The 18,011-nt window shown below is 51.9% G+C and overlaps 1 protein-coding gene across 2 annotated transcripts in view; it reads right to left on the bottom strand.

Moving 5' to 3' along the window:
* PACSIN1 (protein kinase C and casein kinase substrate in neurons 1) overlaps positions 1-18,011 on the bottom strand; it is a 65,985-nt gene that overhangs the window by 34,400 nt on the left and 13,574 nt on the right. Inside the window, exon 1 of one of the 2 annotated variants that reach the window (XM_045013935.1) lies at positions 8,260-8,388. The exons of the other annotated variant lie outside the window; for it this stretch is intronic. The gene's annotated coding sequence lies outside the window, so the exon portion shown is untranslated. Of the gene's footprint in view, positions 1-8,259; positions 8,389-18,011 lie in introns of those variants that run through there. 2 annotated transcript variants of the gene reach the window in all.

An 18,011-nucleotide genomic window follows, 5' to 3' on the forward strand; every position in this document is an offset into this window, starting at 1 on the left:
GGTTGTTTAAAGCATCTATCTGCGATAGTGCCTGTAGGTGCATGTTCAGCCTTGCTTCACTCCAGGTAACGTAGTCTTGACCCTTGGCTCTGATTCCTGACTTTGGCTCTGGCATCTGACTCTGTATTAGACCCTTGACTGTAATACTGGACTTCTGACTGTAAACCTTAGGCATGGCTGCCTATGTCTCAGTCACCGACACCCACTGTAACAAACTGCTACATAAGCCACAACTACATGTGGACATGGGTGTAGAACCCGGTCCTTCTGCTCCAATAACACAAGCCTGTGCCATCTGAGATCTTAGATGGTACCACATGGTCCACCCAGTCACTAGAAACCATCATCATACATTTATATATGAAATTAGTGCATTACAGTCCCCTGTGTCAGTACCCTAGTTTCCCTTCCCATCACCCCAGGCCCCCGTTGCTTGGTCCTCACAATATTTAATCCTGTGTATCACTAGCAAAGCCTCCACAGACTCATGATATCTGGAGTAGCAGATCTTCTTAAGTAGGAGGTGTTTATTAGAGAAAACTTCCATGGAAGTGAACAGGCTTCCACACAGCTTGAGCTCCTGCTTAGTCTGTGTTGTTTACTAGAATCTGCACTCCATGTGGTGCTCTAGCCAGCACATGGTGACATCTAGTGGCTTCCATATATAATTGCACATAAACACACAATAGAGACCACAGAGAACCTCTACTAATGAGGCTTCCTTGTTGAAAACTTAAATAAACCCTTTAGTTTTACCCACTGGTTAAACTCAAAACATCACTTAGACAAAATGTGGTGATGACCCCAGTGCCTGCGACTTGGCTACATGGGCTCCAAATACTTCATTTGTTAGTTAAATATATGAACTCAAGAAGAAATGCTAATTTGCTCCATGCTGTTGCCTTTTAGTTACTTGGTGGTTCCCAGCAGGATCATCATTAAGAGCTTTAGAAATTAGAAACAAACAATTGTCTTAAAGAACAAGTGAAAAATGGTCCTTTCCAGATAGTTTGTCTTGGATTTCAGCTTTGTAAAATGATATCATTTTGTTGGGCTTTAATATTAAATAGACATATTTGAATTACTTTCACTGAAACCTGTGTACACATATACATACATACACTCCGGCATTGGGCTAGCCTCCAAGCAGCAGAGAGGAAGGCTGAGCTTTGTGGTTAAAGCACTGGATTGGGACTCAGGAGTTCTAGGTTTAATTCCTAGCTCTGCCACAGCCTCCCTGGGCAAATTATTTGGGGCTGGATTTTCAAAAGAGTGCAGCATGCTGGGTGCTAAGCAAGTGGAAATCTGTGCCTAAATCTCTTTGTGCCAGTTCCCCATCTTTAAAATTGGGATAATATTTCCTTTCTCCCACCCGCTGTCTGTTTTGTCCACTTAGACTGGAAACTCTTCAGTCAGGGACTGTTTCACTATGTGTATGTTCAGAACCTAGCGCCACGAGGTCCTGATCTCAGTTGTGTGGCCTCTAGATACTACTGTAATACAAACAATACTGAAAGAAAATGAAATTGACTAGGAACAAAGGAGAAACTGATCAGCTGAGTTTAATGATTCAAACAGAGAGGTGCAGAAAACAAGTGAACAGCAGAACTGGTTAAAAAGTCCACTGGCCTCCTTGAACACTCAGGGATTTTTGGTAACACAGGGCAGGGTGAAAGTTGCTATGGCACTCTGGAAAACTGTACCCTGTAGCTCTAAGCATGATTTTTATCCTGTTTAAATAAAGGCTGTCTCAGAAAGAAACCAGCGGGCGTATTCATGAATAGAACCCACTTCCAACTCATGTTGTACATGTGCAAACATACAACATGGATTAACCCCAACTGTGTGGGTGCACACTCCTGCGTTTCTTGTTGCTCTGTGTCAACAGATGGAAAGGCATCGGTGGGCGAGATAATGACACTAACGATGGTGGTGGCAGGGTTTGTAGGCACACAGAAGGTGCTCAACAGTGAAGGATTTTGACTAGGGATGGGCCGATTCAGACTGAAGTAGCAGCAGCTCCATTCTCCACCTAAAATTAAAAATGACTCACTTGATGGTGGGAAAGGTTGGGTCAGTCCTTGCTATTTCCCCTGCTGCTGCTCCCTTCCTGGTTCTCATGGGACTTCTTGACCCAGTGTTGCAGACCCTGGAGATTCCCATTAAACACCTGGGTCCTATCACCCAGTCAGGTCAGGAGAGGAGAAAAGGCATAAATGCAGAGGCCTGGGCTAGAATCTGCTGTGACTGTGGCACAGAGAGGCAATGCCAGCCCTGAGAAGGGGAGACACTGGCAGCCAGTGCAGAGGCATCTGCTGGCAGCAGGGCTTGAAGCCATCAGCCCTGGGCTCATGCCCTAGGGAGTATGGAGTCATGCCAGAGTCCATCATCCAGCATTCCTAGACATTGGGTGTACAGCAGGGCCAGGGGCACAACCTATCTCTTAGTTTGCTGTCCAGGACTCCTCTGGGTTCTGGGATTCCTGCTGGGCTCTCCCCTCAGAGCACCCTTCCCTTGAGGAGTATCACTGTGGTTCACAGCTGCTTTTCTGTATCCTGCTCTGAATGACCTGCCTGGTAAACCAGGTAGGTTGGAATTACAGTCGTGTTCCCTTCCCCACTTACCATGGCCACCCTGTCTGTTCAGCTCCCCACTGGCGCTGTGTATCCGGTGGCCTGGAGCCCAAGCCCGTGGACTCTGGATCAGGAACAGTTAGGAGCTCATCTAAACCCACAGGAGGTTTGCTCAGCACTGGCTTTGGCCCTCTATTTTCATATTTTAGGGTGGGACTCTTCAGTCTTAAGGCATGAGCCACAGCCTAACGAAATCAATGGCTGTGATGCGGGTCCTTTAGGAGCAAGGAGATGCACTGCCCGTTCTCATCCCCTCCAAAGACTCTTGTGGGGGAGACTTCCCACACCAGCATCTCTGCCTTTCTCAGAACGCCCCGCCCAGGCTCACGAAGCCAGGGAAGAGCTGTGTGTCAGTGGTTCCGTCATGCTGGCAGACAGCTGGCAAATGAGCTAAATGGCCCTATGTGTGGTGACTTCCGCAAGACGAAACATAAATCTGAGCAGCGAAATGGTACGAGCAATGGGAGTGGGGGAGAGAGAACATAGGAAAGGAATAGGAGAGATCCCAAGGGGGCAGAGGAGAATAAAATACAGAGAGAGGAAGATGGAGGCTGGGAGTTAAAGGATAAGTCAACCCCACTGTCCCATTCTCCCTCCCCCACCTCTGGCCATCTGCTTCTGCTTCTACTGCTCAGAGCCTGCTCTGAAACTGCCAGGCTGAGCAGAGAGCCATTGGCTTCAATGTGGACTAGAAACAACACCCAGCACTCTGTGCACAGAGTCAGTAGTGAGCCCGCTGCCCCAGCACGGTGCTGTGCTGCCCGGAGTTCATTCTGATCCCAGGGCTCCGCAACGTCCTTGGGGATACAGAGCTGCTGGAGGCATCCCAAAAACAAGTCCTTGCCCCTTGTCTCTGCGCCATTTTCAAGAGCAGGGTTAACCTGGCGCCCTGGTCACCTTCCAGTGTGTTCGATGATCTACATTCTCCCTCCAGTTTCAAATGGGCAGATCATTCTTGGCACCTCCCTATGCACTGTTGTGTGGTGTTGCTGTGTGCTGTTAAACAGCTGCTGTACCCCAACCCAGAGGTGGGTGACAGATTCCTATGCATATCGTCATTCCTGCAGCTGATCTTCTCTGAGCCTATAGGAATTCTGTGTGTACAATTTCAGGATTGGGATTGTGGTTGCCCAGGTCCTGGGGATCCTTCTGGTGAAGGGTGCTGTATAAAATATAGAGGGGTTTATAACAGGCTGGCTGAGACATCTCATCCTTTTAGCAGGCATTGATCGTGTTGGGGAAAGATTTAGTGGGTTTGGCTGACACAGAGGCAGGTGGCTCTATATGCCACTTGTATATAAGGCAGGTAGAAGAGGATCTCTGAGAGAAAGGGGACCTAGGATGTGGGCTGAGTAACCTCAAGAGAGAAGCAACCAAGCCTGGGTGAAGGTTTGATCAGAGCTAATTACTGCTAATTAAGCCAAAGCCTGGGAAGGAGGTGAGTTTGGACGCTACGCACCATGGAGGCTTTGCTTCTGAGCAGGTTGAGAAAAGGGCCTGCTCACAGTTGTATCTCTGGGACCCAAACCGCTCCTTTTGGAGTTAATGGCAAAACTTCCCCTACCTTCACTAAAGGCAGGATTTGGCCCCATTATTACTATATGTGCACACTGGTGAAAACTGTCCCAATGTTAGGGACGGGGCAGGGGAGAAGAACGGTGTGGAAATCCACTTATGTGCCATGCATTTCTCTGAAGAGAGTGAAAATACATAGGGCCAGATTCTGGGGTGGTGCAAATCACCATCATTCCACAGAAGTCAATGGAGCTAGGCTGACTTACACCAGCTGGGAATGTGTCCCAAGGAAGCTATGCAGATATCAGCAAAGTCCAGTGAAAATATGCCTGATTTACATGGCACTGCATGTGGGAGACTTGGCAAAGGCAGGGTTGGGCTTTGTTCTCCAGGCCAGGGCTCTCAGTTTGATTAGCTAAATAAAAAACCTACAGGGAGAAGGGCAGATTTATAACCACCGGAGTGATCAACATGGACCGGCAGGGAAGGGGCCCCCACTTTAGGTGCAGCTTTTCTGTTAATGGGATTAATTCACCAGCATCCCCAGAGCATCCCTGCTTCCCTGTCACCCTAAATTAATTTCAATGGCCAGACCAGGTGTGTTTTTCCTTTTTATGCTGGTGAAAGCCTGTCAGGTGGAGTTCTCCCATCACAGAACCAGGTACAGCATGGGTGGCATCAGGGCAAGCTTCCCCAGTGCGGCCTTGCCAATGCCCTTTGACTTGAAAGGGATCTCCCCTAAGATCACCGGGGCAATCTGCTGACAGAGAGGCTAATTAATACCAGTGGTGCTGGGACAACTACATCCGCTACCTCTTTAAAGCAAACAAACAAGCCCAATCCAGGTGTGTCTCTTAAATGGACCCACGGCAGTCTGATAGGACCCACTAGTATTGCACCAAGGACCACGTCTTCACCATGGGAACTTCATTGTGTCCCTATCCTAGGTGATCACTTTCATGATGGCAGGGTTTGTGAGGCACAGAGAATTCCCTAAGCTAGAGCACCCTCTAAAGAGATTCCTTCAGAGATCCATGTACCCTAGTTCCAGGTGGGATTATTGTGACATTAGATCTAGTGTGTGTGCGTTCACATACACCCACCCCACACTCTGCATCTCTGGAAGCAATGCCACAAACTCAGCATGGTAACAACAAGCATTTTCTTCAACTCCTGGCCACAAAACGTTTTTACTTTTTGCACACTCTAAAAGAAGATCCATCTTCTCCTTGCTCTCCCCAGGGTTAAGCATTATTGTTCTGAATACAGGAGACCCACCAACACTTTCTTCCAGGGATCTCAGAGCTCTTTGCAATCTTTCCATAAATGTGCATGGCACTTCACAGATCAAAGAAAGACAAGGTCTCTGTCCAGAGGAATTTACAGTCTAAGTGATGATGAGATGCACCAGGGATGTGCATAGACACTACCAGGGATGAAGGCTGTAGAGAAATGAAGTAGTATTGCTAAATCCAAACATGAGTCAGGCCCCCACAAAATGAGATTGACTTAAAAATCACAAGATTTAGAAAAACAAATATGTGGGTTCTGGTTATTTGTCTTCTGGTTTCTGAGACTTCAAGCTTTTCTCGGCAACCAGGAGGTCTAAAAACTTACTTTTCATTCTAAAATAAGCTAAGGGTTTCAATAAATCATATGACTCCAGGAGCTGGGGTTTTTAAATCAATCACCAAATACCGTGAGTCTTGTGATAAAATTGAGAGTTGGCAGCACTGTGGTGGTTCTGGATGTATAATAATAATACCTAGCTCTTACACTGTGTTTTTATTAGTAAATCTCAAAGCACTATACAAATGATCAGTTTCCCCTTTTACAGAGAGGGAAACTGAGGCACAAGGATGGAACTTGCTCAAGGTCACCCAGCAGGTCAGTGGCAGACCAAGGAATAGAGTACAGGTCGTCTGAGGCCCAGTCCAATGCTCTACCCCCAGGCCACATTATCACAGCATGGAGAGTCTCTTTTTACCTTCCTTCATGCACACAGACTCAGAGGGTTTGGTGTCCTCACAGGAAAAGTGTGCCTGACTCTGCTCTCAGTGCCCCCAGTGGAGCTCTGTGGACTCACTCCTCATTTACACCACCGTAAGGGTGAGGGGAATCAGGCTCACTGTTCCAAAGAGAGATTGGAGGCACAGCAGATCAGGTCAGGAAGGGCGGGGGTGTGCCCAGGAGCAGGAGGACAGGTGGAAGATGGTGCTGAGGTGGTGGGAGGAGAATACAGAGCGGTGGTTAATTTAGCTGCTTTTCTGTGGAGTGAAAGGATTGAATGGGGAGTCAAAGGAGACAAGGCTGGGGAGAGAGAAGGGGATGCATTCTGTTGGGCTTTGCAGGTGAGGACAAGGACCACAGTGAGGGGAAAGCAGTGTAAGGATTTGAGATGGAGTTGGAAGTTGTCAGAACTGTCTTCCAGATGGGCTGGGGTTGGGAAAGCCGGGGCAGGGAGAAGGCTGCAGTAGTGGAGGTGAAAGACAGATCAGGGCTTGGACTAGGGTTTTGTTGGACAAAGCCTGGGCAGGAAGGGATTTTGTGTAGGAATCTGGTGCTGATGGTGTTAATGTGGGAGGGGAAGGAGGGGGAGGGGTGAAGGGTGCTGAGAGTCTGCAGGAGCAGGGATGATGGTAGCTTTGCTAGTAGAGATGGGGAAGGAGGGGCAGGTTTAGGGGCCCAGGGTTCGGTTAATCCTCACAAACCCTGTGACAGAGGGGGGAGTATCTCTGTTTTATAGATGGGGAAACTGAGGCACTGAGCAGTGACATGATGGGCCCGTGGTCACACAACGAGTCAATGACAGAGCGATAAGCAGATTTTGAGGATCCCAACTTGCTCTCAGACCTGTGAATTGGAGCCTGGACACCCCCTCTGTAAGCACCTGGCCTATTCCCTCCTCTGTAGGACACAGCAGTCGGGACAGGCCCCTGTTCTGACTAGTCCATACCATGGCTTTCCCTTCTCTGTGCGGCATAGGAACGAACGTGGTCACTGACACTGGGATCTTCCATCTGTTCAGCTTCAGTGCAGCATGCTGAACACCCAGGGCTTTCTGGGTAACATTGTGTCCTGCCCTCTGGGCTCCAAACCACTTCCCCTTCCCAAATGTGGCCTCTTGCTTCCTGGGCCAGACTGGCAAGGGCTGGGAACTGCTGTTTGCAGAGACAGCCCGTTCTGCCCTGGCAGGAGACCTCACTACTCACTGGCAACCCCTGCTGGCTGCTTGAGGGGTGATGACCAGCTCAGAAAGGCTCCCACCACCTTGGCCAGAGGCTGCTGGCTGGGATTGGTTCAGAGAGGATTGAGGGGCCTGGTTAAAAGGAGAGCAGGGTGCAGGGGGAGCTGTAAGGGATGGGGGTAACCGGTGTGTGTGGGGAGGGGGGTGGAAATGATGAAGGGAGGTGTCTTCTACAGAAGATAGTGCAGAGAGAGCCTGAGTAGAAAGATCAGTATCAGAGCGAAATATTTATCATTATAATTAGGAATACAAGCCACTGCACCACCCACCCCCAGGGAAAGAAACCAGGAGCCCTTTCTGCAACCTGCCTGCCAAGTGCCAGACCACATCCCCCTCCCCAGGGCTGCAAGCTGCTCCATCGCCTCTTAGGACCCGCTCTTCCCCATCCCTTCCCCGGCAACCCGCTTTTGGGAAGCTGAGAGGGGGAGGGCGGGGCCTGGCTTTAGCAGATTTCCTCCCCCGCCCTTCCCCCCGCGATGCATGAACCGCAGCCTGGCCACCGCTCCGGTGCTGCAGGTAGAAACTGGCAGGTGGGAACCAGACCCGTGTGTCTCCAGCTGTAGGGGGGGAGTGGGGGACGGGGATGCAGCATCCCTTTTGCAAAATTACCGGCCAAGCAGCGAGGTCGCTACAGGAGAAAGCCCAATCCTTGCCCCTCCTCCAGATGGGGGTGGGGGGAGAAAGGTGCCCAGCTGCAGCACAGCGGGTCCTGCCTGCTCGCTGCTGGGACAGCTGAACAGCCCCCCCCCCCTTTCCGGCTGCAGCGAGCACCACAGGGACCTTTGCTCCCTTGGCCAGCAGCCCGGTGCGCGGAGAGGGGCCCCCCCCCCCGGTGCATTTCCCTGCCGGAGGCGAGACGCTTACCTGGGGCGTCCCCGTCCGTGCGTAGAGCAGCCGCCCCCTGCTGGAGGGTGCAAGGCGGGAGCAAGGCCGGGGGGAGCTGAGCAGAGGGAGGGTGCGGGGCGCCAGGCTCCTGCGTCCGCCGGCCGGCCGAGCTCGCAATGAAGCAGCCGCGCCAGGACTGCAGGCGAGGCGCGCGCTCCCTCCCCGCCTGCCTCCTCCCGCAGCCGCCCACCTCCTTCTGCTGGTTTCCATGGCAACTGGGTAATGCTCAGTACCTCCAGCGAGCCCCGGCCACGCGCGGGCTCTCGCCCCTCCAGCCCCCCCGCGAGCACAGGTGCCATCCGCCGTGCGCCCCCGCATCAGTGCTGCTGAGACCCTCACATGGGCGTGTGTGCACACGCGTGACCCTCACACGGGCGTGTGTGACCCTCCTGCTCATGCATGTGTGAAGTTTATGCTCACATGAGCACATGTAAATGCACAGCCTTCATGCTTGCACTGGTGTGTGTGTCTGTCCGTGTGACCATGCTCACCCTGCCGTGCACCCATGAGCCACCTTCACACTCCCGTTGACTTGTATGTGTGCAAACACAGTAGTTAAAAATGAAAAACGCACTCAGGCAATCCACAGCTGCAAATGGAGGGGAATGGAATGATAGGTTCTGACCTGTTTGGGTTTATTGGGTTGCACTAATCAGATGAATTTTCAAGCCCTGATAAGGAAGGGATGACTCGATCACCGGGTACTGCTAGGCATAGACAGATTATGCACGCGGAACAGTTCCCTTTATGCAGCTCTATCAATTCACCGCCTTGAACATCTGCACAGACATGGAGCTCTGCCTATGCACATTATTCATGACCTGTGCTACCCCCTGACAGTCTAGTCCTGGCCTCCCAACTCAACTTCAGTCCTGATCTGCTGTACCAGTCTTGTGCCCACACAGCTCTACAAATGCACCTTAATGTTGACTCTCAGCATCCTCTGCTATTCCAGCCCTGGGCCTATCCTGCCCAGAGACTGACGGCTTTGCCCAGTTATCCCAGCGGGCATCGTAGTTCTTGTGATCTAGCCAAAGGCTCATGAAGGGCTAGGCTGAGACCCACCAAACGCCTTTCACCTCTGACCTAAGGCATTTTAACACATGTCTCCATGGAGAAATCACAGTGAACTGATCCAGTGCCCCGTCTGACCCCTGGTCATCACTTTATTTCATGATCCTCATGGTGCATCAGCATTGCTAAATATACCTAGCGATCGGCCTTAAAAAGGGGGGAGCTTGGACCTCACACCAGTGAGATGATTTAGAAACCCTTGTGTGTTCCTCAGCATTTTGGGAGGTCTGGGACTCCTAGCTCCCCATCTCTGCCTGACCGTGGCTGTTCACGGTACGACCTAGTGTACGGCCTCTGCTGTTTGAACGCACTGCAACATCAGATTAGTTTTGTCCCAGACGCACGTTCTCCAGGGAGAGTGCAAGCATTGCTCGTGCCCTATTTACAATGGGTGCCAGGAATCCCAAGCGCACATGTGCTAGGCACCAAGCTATAGGTCTGAACAGGCATCAGGGCTCCTTGTTTAATGCTGGTAGGCCAGAACTCTCTTCTCTCCAGAGAGCTCGCTCAGTGACAATCTGCCCTGCTTCCATGTCTGACTTGCAGTTCTAATCAGATCTTGCCGGGAAGGGAGCAGAGAGGGATAAACTCTCTCCGGGGGTAGGGATTTCATCTTAAAGTCTTCCATGTAGGAAGCCAGACGAGTGGAAATGGAGCATCAAGCCGTGTAGTCTCATTATCAGCAGGTGACATCCTCTCTGCCTGTTCGTTCCTCTGCGGCTACCCAGATTGGAGCGAAAGGGCCAGTGGCAATATTTGGAGAGGGAGCCCTCCCTCAGTAAATAAAATCAGCTCTAAACAGAGCTGGGCCTGGATTCAAGCTTCCCCAAAGTGCACGGGTGTCTGAGTTGGGGGCCCGTCTCCAATCCTGTCTGGAGACTGGTTGCTGAGTGCATTGGGGCTGCATTTCTTTATATTACTGGAACGGGAACCAGAGAAAACCATGTTCCTTTCTTCCCTGAACTGTGCTGCAGGGAGTTTTCCCTCCCCAGCCTAGAGAAGCTTAATATAGAGTCACGGTGGAACCCCAGGGCCCTATGTCTGAGTGACTGAGGATCCTCACCTTGCTTGTTTCTCTCTTCTTTACCTTCAATCCCCATTGTGCCCTCCCTCCAAAGCACCTAGGAAAGACAGGAATGGGTTCTGGGCCACTGAGGTTTGCATCTAGCAGACCTATTAGATCCCAGCATTACATCCCATCAGAACAGCAGCATGGGCCAGCTAGCATGTATTCTGTTCCCAGGAGAGCCAATGTCCCAGAAGCAGCATTCCTGGTGCTCCCTTAGCACCCTCCACTCCCTATAGTGCATGCGTTCTCTCTCTCTTGTTTTCTCCAAGCAGATCCAGCATGGTTCCTGTTACAGTGTAAATAGGGATCATATCACATACTGCATGGGAATCGGCAGCCAGGCTGCAGGAGGAGCCTTATTCAGCGGGCAGCCCTGTGTCTGCTGCAGATAGAAAGACCCATCAGATGCCTTTAAACGCTACTGAGGGAGACCCAAACCAGAGCCATCTGTTGGGATAATCTGATATGCAGCCTCATCACTGATGTCACTTATCTGTCTTAAGACATGCAAATGTATGCAGGAAACAACAGCCCCTCCTGTGAATAACCTGGTACATGTGCCAGAGAAAGTGACGCTGGTTCCTCTTCCCCCAGGCAAGGGCACAGTGAAAAGGGGCCTGCGTAGCCAGGGCCGGCTCCAGAGCCCAGCGGGGCAAGCACCTGCCTGGGGCGGCCCTTTCCCGGGGGGGCGGCAGGCTGGGCCGGCGGACCTGCCGCAGTCATGCCTGCGGGAGGTCCACCAGAGCCCCGGGAGCAGCGGACCTGCCGCAGGCATGACTGCGGAGGGGACGCTCGGCCGGCAGCTCCAGTGGACCTCCCGCAGGCATGACTGTGGACGGTTCGCTGGTCCCGCGGCTCGGCTGGACCTCCCGCAGGCATGCCTGCGGCAGCTCAACCGGAGCCGCCGGACCTGCGAACCGCCCGCAGCTGCGGGAGGTCCAGCCGAGCCGCGCAACCAGTGGACCCTCTGCAGTCATGCCCGCGGGAGGTCCGCTGCTCCCGCGGCTCGGGGGCGCCTCCCGGGCATGACTGCTTGGGGCGGCCAAAAACCTAGAGCCGCCCCTGTGCGTAGCTCAGGGGATTGGCAATAGGCTAGAGAGAATTTTGTCTCTTTAAATCGCAAGTGTGAATCCAGATCAAGCTGGTATTGAGGAAATTTTATGACCATCTGATCACTGCTTGGTAGCCTGTGTGAAGTGAGCTTGGTGGGTCTGAGTCCTGATCCCAATGCACGGGTGCCCCCATCATCACATCCGGTCCTCTAGCCAGTCTCTGAGATGATGGTGATGAGCTCTAGAGATGGTTCCTTCAGGCCAGCACTCGAGCAGGGGGTGCCACTGGGGAAGCTTGCCCTGCTGCTGCCCATGCTGAACCTGCTCTGTGGATGTGCAGAGGCATCCAGGGATGTCAAGTCAGCTCACTTCACCAGCCAAAGGAGCGGGGACCGAGAGGCACAAAAGAGAACAAAGCAAGGAGACTCCACCGGAAGCCTACGGAATCCACCTTCCAAACAAGGAGACAATACACCAGGCTGGGATTGGGCCATAGGGGCTAGCCCTAGTGGCAGGGTGAATCCTGGTGAGAGGGGCTGAGACCCATGGAGGGAAGATGTTCTGCTGGAGCTGGAGACAGGAGCTGGGACAATGTCCCCTCTGCTCTAAAGCTGCTTTAATGCCTCTCTCTCATGTTCCAGCCTGGCTAACGGGAGGCACACAGGACATTAAAGCTAATATGAGGCTGGTGTTTTAGGCTAAGTACTAGAACCTGCCCCAGGAAGCAGCTGCAATAGGGAAGCTGTTCAGATGGCCAGGGTTGTTGTGTTGTTCAGGAGCTTGAAGATCAAGTTGTTCTGAGAACATAAACCCGGTCCTGTGTGGCTCCTTTCTCAGTCGCAGTCTCATCTTTCTTCCGAAGAGCACATTTGACTTCCTAATGAGTGGGCCTCCCTGTCGTCAGCACCCTTCAGCTGGCCTCCTGTTTCCCAGCCTCCTCATTTCAGGTTGTCATTCACTCAACACACACACACAACACTAAATGCATATAAGCCAGTGTCCTTGACTTGCACTTCCCTCTTTCCTTGGGTGGCTACTCTCCTCCTCAGAGGTGGTTGCATTTCAGCAGCACTAGGCATATAGCGTATATCAAGTGCTTGAGGATCTTTCAGGATGAAAGGTTTTAGAAATGTAAAATACCATTATCCCAAAGAATCTATTTAGCTTAGGGTTTTATACTGCTGCCCATCATTGTAGTATCTGGGCACCTTCCACGTAAAGTGTACAGCAGGGGTCAGCAACCTTTCAGAAGTGGTGTGCCGAGTCTTCATTTATTCACTTTAATTTAAGGTTTCGTGTACATTTTAACATTTTAGAAGGTCTCTTTCTATACGTCTATAATATATAACTAAACTATTGTTGTATGTAACGTAAATAAGGTTTTTTAAATGTTTAAGACGCTTCATTTAAAATTAAATTAAAATGCAGACCCCTGGACTGGTGGCCAGGACCCGGGCAGTGTGAGTGCCACTGAAAATCAGCTTGTGTGCCATAGGTTGCTCGTGTGCCTACGCGTGCCATAGGTTGCCTACTCCTGGTCTACAGCAATAGTGAAGTCCCTAGTGAGCATGAGGTGATGTTGCAAACAGGGCCAGCTTTATGACCTGCCGGGCCCCATTAGAATACTCGGCGGCGGGGCGTCTGCTCTGGGTTTTCCGCGGCACTGAAGGACCCCCCTGCTGCCAAAATGCTGCCGAAGACCCCCAGAGTGGGGCCCTCTTAGGCACGGGTGCGGGGCCCTCTTCGGCGTGGGGCCTGATTCTGGGGAATCAGGTGAATCGGCTTAAAGCTGGCCCTGGTTGAAAACCTGACAGCGTGTAGCTTTGTTGGTTAATTATAGATCTGGGTTAGAGTCTCAGGATTAGCGAGAGTTAACAAATTCTTTAACAAACTCCACTGGGTTCTATTTGCCACTCCCGCCATCGCCAGCCACGGAGATTCTGAAATGAGAAGTTATCGGCCAGTTCGACACAGGAGGCAGAGTAGAATGGAGTTCCCTTTCCCGTAGGTGGGTTGCTATGGCCAGCAAAGGCCCCATTTGATCAGTAGTGCCAGAAGATCTGAGATGAAGATACACGACAAAGAGCAGTGCTGAGCAGAAGAGGCTACTTGTACACCATCACTTTCCTGGGGAATGTCACTGCTCAGGCCACGCAGGGTTTGCTCTGAGCTTTCTCCTCACTGATTGGCTCCTCAGTCCATCTCCCTGCGCTATTCTCTTTGTATTCACTCTCAATGTCTCCACTTGGAACTGTCAGGGCTAGGGGCTCAGGGGCGGCTCTACGTTTTTGGCCGCCCCAAGCAGTCATGCCGGGGAGGCGCCCCGGAGCCGCGGGAGCAGCGGACCTCCTGCGGGCATGACTGCGGAGGGTCCGCTGGTCGCGCGGCTCGGCTGGACCTCCCGCAGCTGCGGACGGTTCGCAGGTCCGGCGGCTTTGCTGGAGCTGCCGCAGGCATGCCTGCGGGAGGTCCAGCTGAGCCGCGGGACCAGCGAACCGTCCGCAGTCATGCCTGCGGGAGGTCCACTGGAGCCGCAGGACGAGTGCCCCCTCCGCAGTCATGACTGCGGCAGGTCCGCCGGCCCAGCCTGCCGCCCCCCTGAGAAAGGGCCGCCCCATGCGCGTGCTTGCCGTGCTGGGGTCTAGAGCCGGCCCTGTAGGGGCTGCGCACCACAGTGCCATTTGGCCATACAGCCACCGCTTCGTTCCACAGCCTCTGGCTTGGGAGACTGCACCTTGCTGTTAGGTGACTCTGGCTTCATGGATTTAACTTTCTGTGATGAGGAGGACCGAGGGCTTGCAGCAGAAGTGTGTCACGTCACCAGGAAGCAGGAGGAGAACTTAGGAATGGGTGATGAGTCTTCTCAGAGCAGGCTTTCCTCTCCTGGCTATTGCTGTGGCCTGGTTCCCTTCTCCCGGAGGATGCCTTCCCAGTCTACAACCTTCGGCACATGCTTGTGGTAGGGCCCAAGACTGGCTTAGGAGGGGGAGCTGCAGAGCAGGAGGTGCGTTGGTAGATCTGTTGGGGAGGGGATACTGGAACTGGCATTGCAGGGGCACCTCAGCTCAAGACAGACAGCACAGAACTGTATGGGAAGCCTTCACTGCACCCGTTGAATTGTATGAGTAAATCCTGGTGTCCACACAGGCACGGGTCCAGCCCTGCTGTATTGTCAGAGCTTCAGCAACTGACTCCACACCTTGCCAAAGCTCAGGCAAAACTAGCTCCTCTTGGGGTGCTCAGGTTACCACCATATGACTGGCTGGGTCAGGAGCTGCCACATAATGGAACCTACTTAATGAAGGTGGAATTCAGACACCAGAGGAGTGGGGACAGGTTTGCTTTGTTTGCCAACAGTGACTCACGCACAACTTCCTCCTTAGCCCAGTCACTGGGTCAGCTTCCCAAGAGGGCAGGATAGGAGAGGGGGAGGGGGAGGGTCATACTCCGGATTCTGAGACCCGTGGCCCACAGGGAATGCCAGCCCAGTGGCAGGCCCTGATCTGTAAGGCAGTCCCCAGTTTAACATGGGTGTTCAGGCTCTGCTGCTGTCTGGGTGCATGGGTCAAAGAGGAAGGGAAGGCGTGATGAGGAGGCAGGCTCCACCCTAAATAATGAACTTTGCATGGTCTCCTCTAACACCCGTCTGATTTATTCTTCAAACGTGCCATCCTAGAACGTTTAAAAGATGCATGATATGGACATCAGCGACAGATGATCTGGGCTGACTCTTTTCCCATCTCTGCTACCCTCAGGTCTGGCTCGCATTTGATCCTGCAAGCAGGAGACAAGAGAACACAGCCCAGGGCTTGCCATAAATCCAGGGCAAAGGCTGCGCATGCTCCGTACTGCACCCAGGTCAGGGGCAGATCACACTGTGGGTGACTCTAGGGCCCCTGGGGTTATTCTGGGACATTGCTGCCCTTCTCCCTGAGCTGCCTCCATCTTCCAGCCAAGGATGTGCACAGCCAGCTGCTGATCCCAAGAGCCCTCTCCCTCTTGCAGCAAAAATGCAAACGCAGGGCTATTTGCATCTCTAATTAGGAACAGTGGATAATTGGGCCCTCTGCAGTGATTACTCAGAAAGCGAGACATTGTGAAGGGCTCCGGCGCTGTGCAGGTGCTGCCAGAAGCCTGGCTCCCACCAAAACAATCTGCCTTTTGTTTGCTAATAACCAGCCCTAAAGGCATCCTCCAGAGCTCCTTCCGGGGCACGGCCTGGACATAAAGGACTCGATTTTTCTGCAAACCGGCTGGCTGCACAATGCTCTGTGGAATGCTCTGTGTTTGTGAGGGCTGGAAAGGAAACTCGCTTATTGCCCAAGATCTCAGCTCTGCTACCGATTCCCGCTGGGGGTAGCTAGGCTCGGGTTCTGTTGGCCTGGGACTTGTGCAGTGATGTCCACTGGAACGGCTGCGTTTTGCACGCACTTTGCCAGCGCCAGCTCTAGGCACCAGTGTCCCAAGCATGTGCTTGGGGCGGCACTTCTCAAGGGGTGGCATTCTTTTTTTTTTTTGCTTCGGCGGCGCCATTCTGGCTTTTTTTTTTTTTTGCTTGGGGTGGCAAAAAACCTGGAGCCGGCCCTGCACTTTGCAGTGGTGAAAATGATGGCCTAAGGTGCAGGGAAATGGTAAACCAAGCCCTTGATTTGCAAACTGCTTGCTTCTTAAGGGGTCGGGTTGACAAAGGTATTTAGGCACCTAAAGATGCAAGTTGGTGTCTCATGGGATTCCCAAAAGTGCCAAAGCAGGTTAGGGGCCTGACTCCCATTTGAAGCTTGCATGTGTTTATTTCCAGCAAAAGTATTTTTTTTAAATCTTTTCAATGCAAAATTAGCACAGCGAAATTAATCACAGAAGCAGCAGGGCATTCTCAGTTAACCTTAACTCTGCCCCTTACCCCCATCTCCTATCTGTGTTCTATAACAGGCTGCCATTCTTGCCCTGTCAAACTTAATTGTGCCCTCAGTAATAATACGTAGCACTTCTATGGGTGCTTTCTAGCTGTAGATCAGAAAGCACAGAAGGAGAAATATAGGCACTGAGGTAAAAGAACTCACCCAGCACCACACAGTGTAGCAGGGCCAGATCTGGGTTTCCTGACTTCTGGGTTTATGCACTATTCACTAGACTGCTGCCCCAGTCTGCCCACTCCCATTTCCACACCAAGATAAACTCTGTCCCTTTACCCATACTGTACAATACTCAGATCGGACGCTCTTGGGGCCAGAGACTGTCTTTTTGTACAGCGCCTACCGCAATGGGGTCCTGGTCCAACACTGGGACTCCTAGGCAGTACCACAATACAAATAAATCATAAGTAATAACTTCCACCTCCCCTCCTGGCCCATATATGGCAATTGAGCAGCAGGCACATAGGGTGGGGGAAGGTAGGGGTGTCTGTCCTATGTATGAGGATGAGCAGGATAGCTTGCTGCTGAGCTGTGATTATAATGAAAGTTTTTAGCACATTTTATAACATCTCTCTTCCAAGGATCTCAAAGCACTTAGCAGTTTAGTCTCATAACTCCCTTGTGAAACAGGTAAGGGATATAGGAGGTACTTCATTCCCCACCGAAATGCAGCCACCTCCCAGGTGGGATGCAGAGGCTTTTTAACAACATATAGCAATGCAGCTCACCAGTTTAGGACATATCATAGAATCATAGAATCTCAGGGTTGGAAGGGACCTCAGGAGGTCATCTAGTCCAACCCCCTGCTCAAAGCAGGACCAACCCCAACTAAATCATCCCAGCCAGGGCTTTGTCAAACCTGACCTTAAAAACCTCTAAGGAAGGAGAATCCACCATCTCCCTAGGTAACCCATTCCAGTGCTTCACCACCCTACTAGTGAAAAAGTTTTTCCTAATGTCCAGCCTAAACCTCTCCCTCTGCAACTTGAGACCATTACTCCTTGTTCTGTCATCTTCTACCACTGAGAACAGTCTAGATCCATCCTCTTTGGAACCCCCTTTCAGGTAGTTGAAAGCAGCTATCAAATCCCCCCTCATTCTTCTCTTCTGCAGGCTAAACAATCTCAGTTCCCTCAGCCTCTCCTCATAAGTCACGTGCTCCAGCCCCCTAATCATTTTTGTTGCCCTCCGCTGGACTCTCTCCAATTTATCCACATCCTTCTTGTAGTGTGGGGCCCAAAACTGGACACAGTACTCCAAATGAGGCCTCACCAGTGCCGAATAGAGGGGAATGATCACATCCCTCGATCTGCTGGAAATGCCCCTACTTATACAATCCAAAATGCCATTAGCCTTCTTGGCAACAAGGGCACACTGTTGACTCATATTCAGCTTTTCGTCCACTGTAACCCCTAGGTCCCTTTCTGCAGAACTGCTGCCCAGCCATTCGGTCCCTAGTCTATAGCAGTGCATGGGATTTTTCCGTCCTAAATGCAGGACTCTGCACTTGTCCTTGTTGAACCTCATCATATTTCTTTTGGCCCAATCCTCTAATTTGTCTAGGTCCCTCTGTATCCTATCCCTACCCTCCAGCGTATCAACCACTCCTCCCAGTTTAGTGTC

Source organism: Mauremys mutica, chromosome 4 (assembly GCF_020497125.1).
Source record: "Mauremys mutica isolate MM-2020 ecotype Southern chromosome 4, ASM2049712v1, whole genome shotgun sequence".
NCBI lineage: Eukaryota > Metazoa > Chordata > Testudines > Geoemydidae > Mauremys > Mauremys mutica.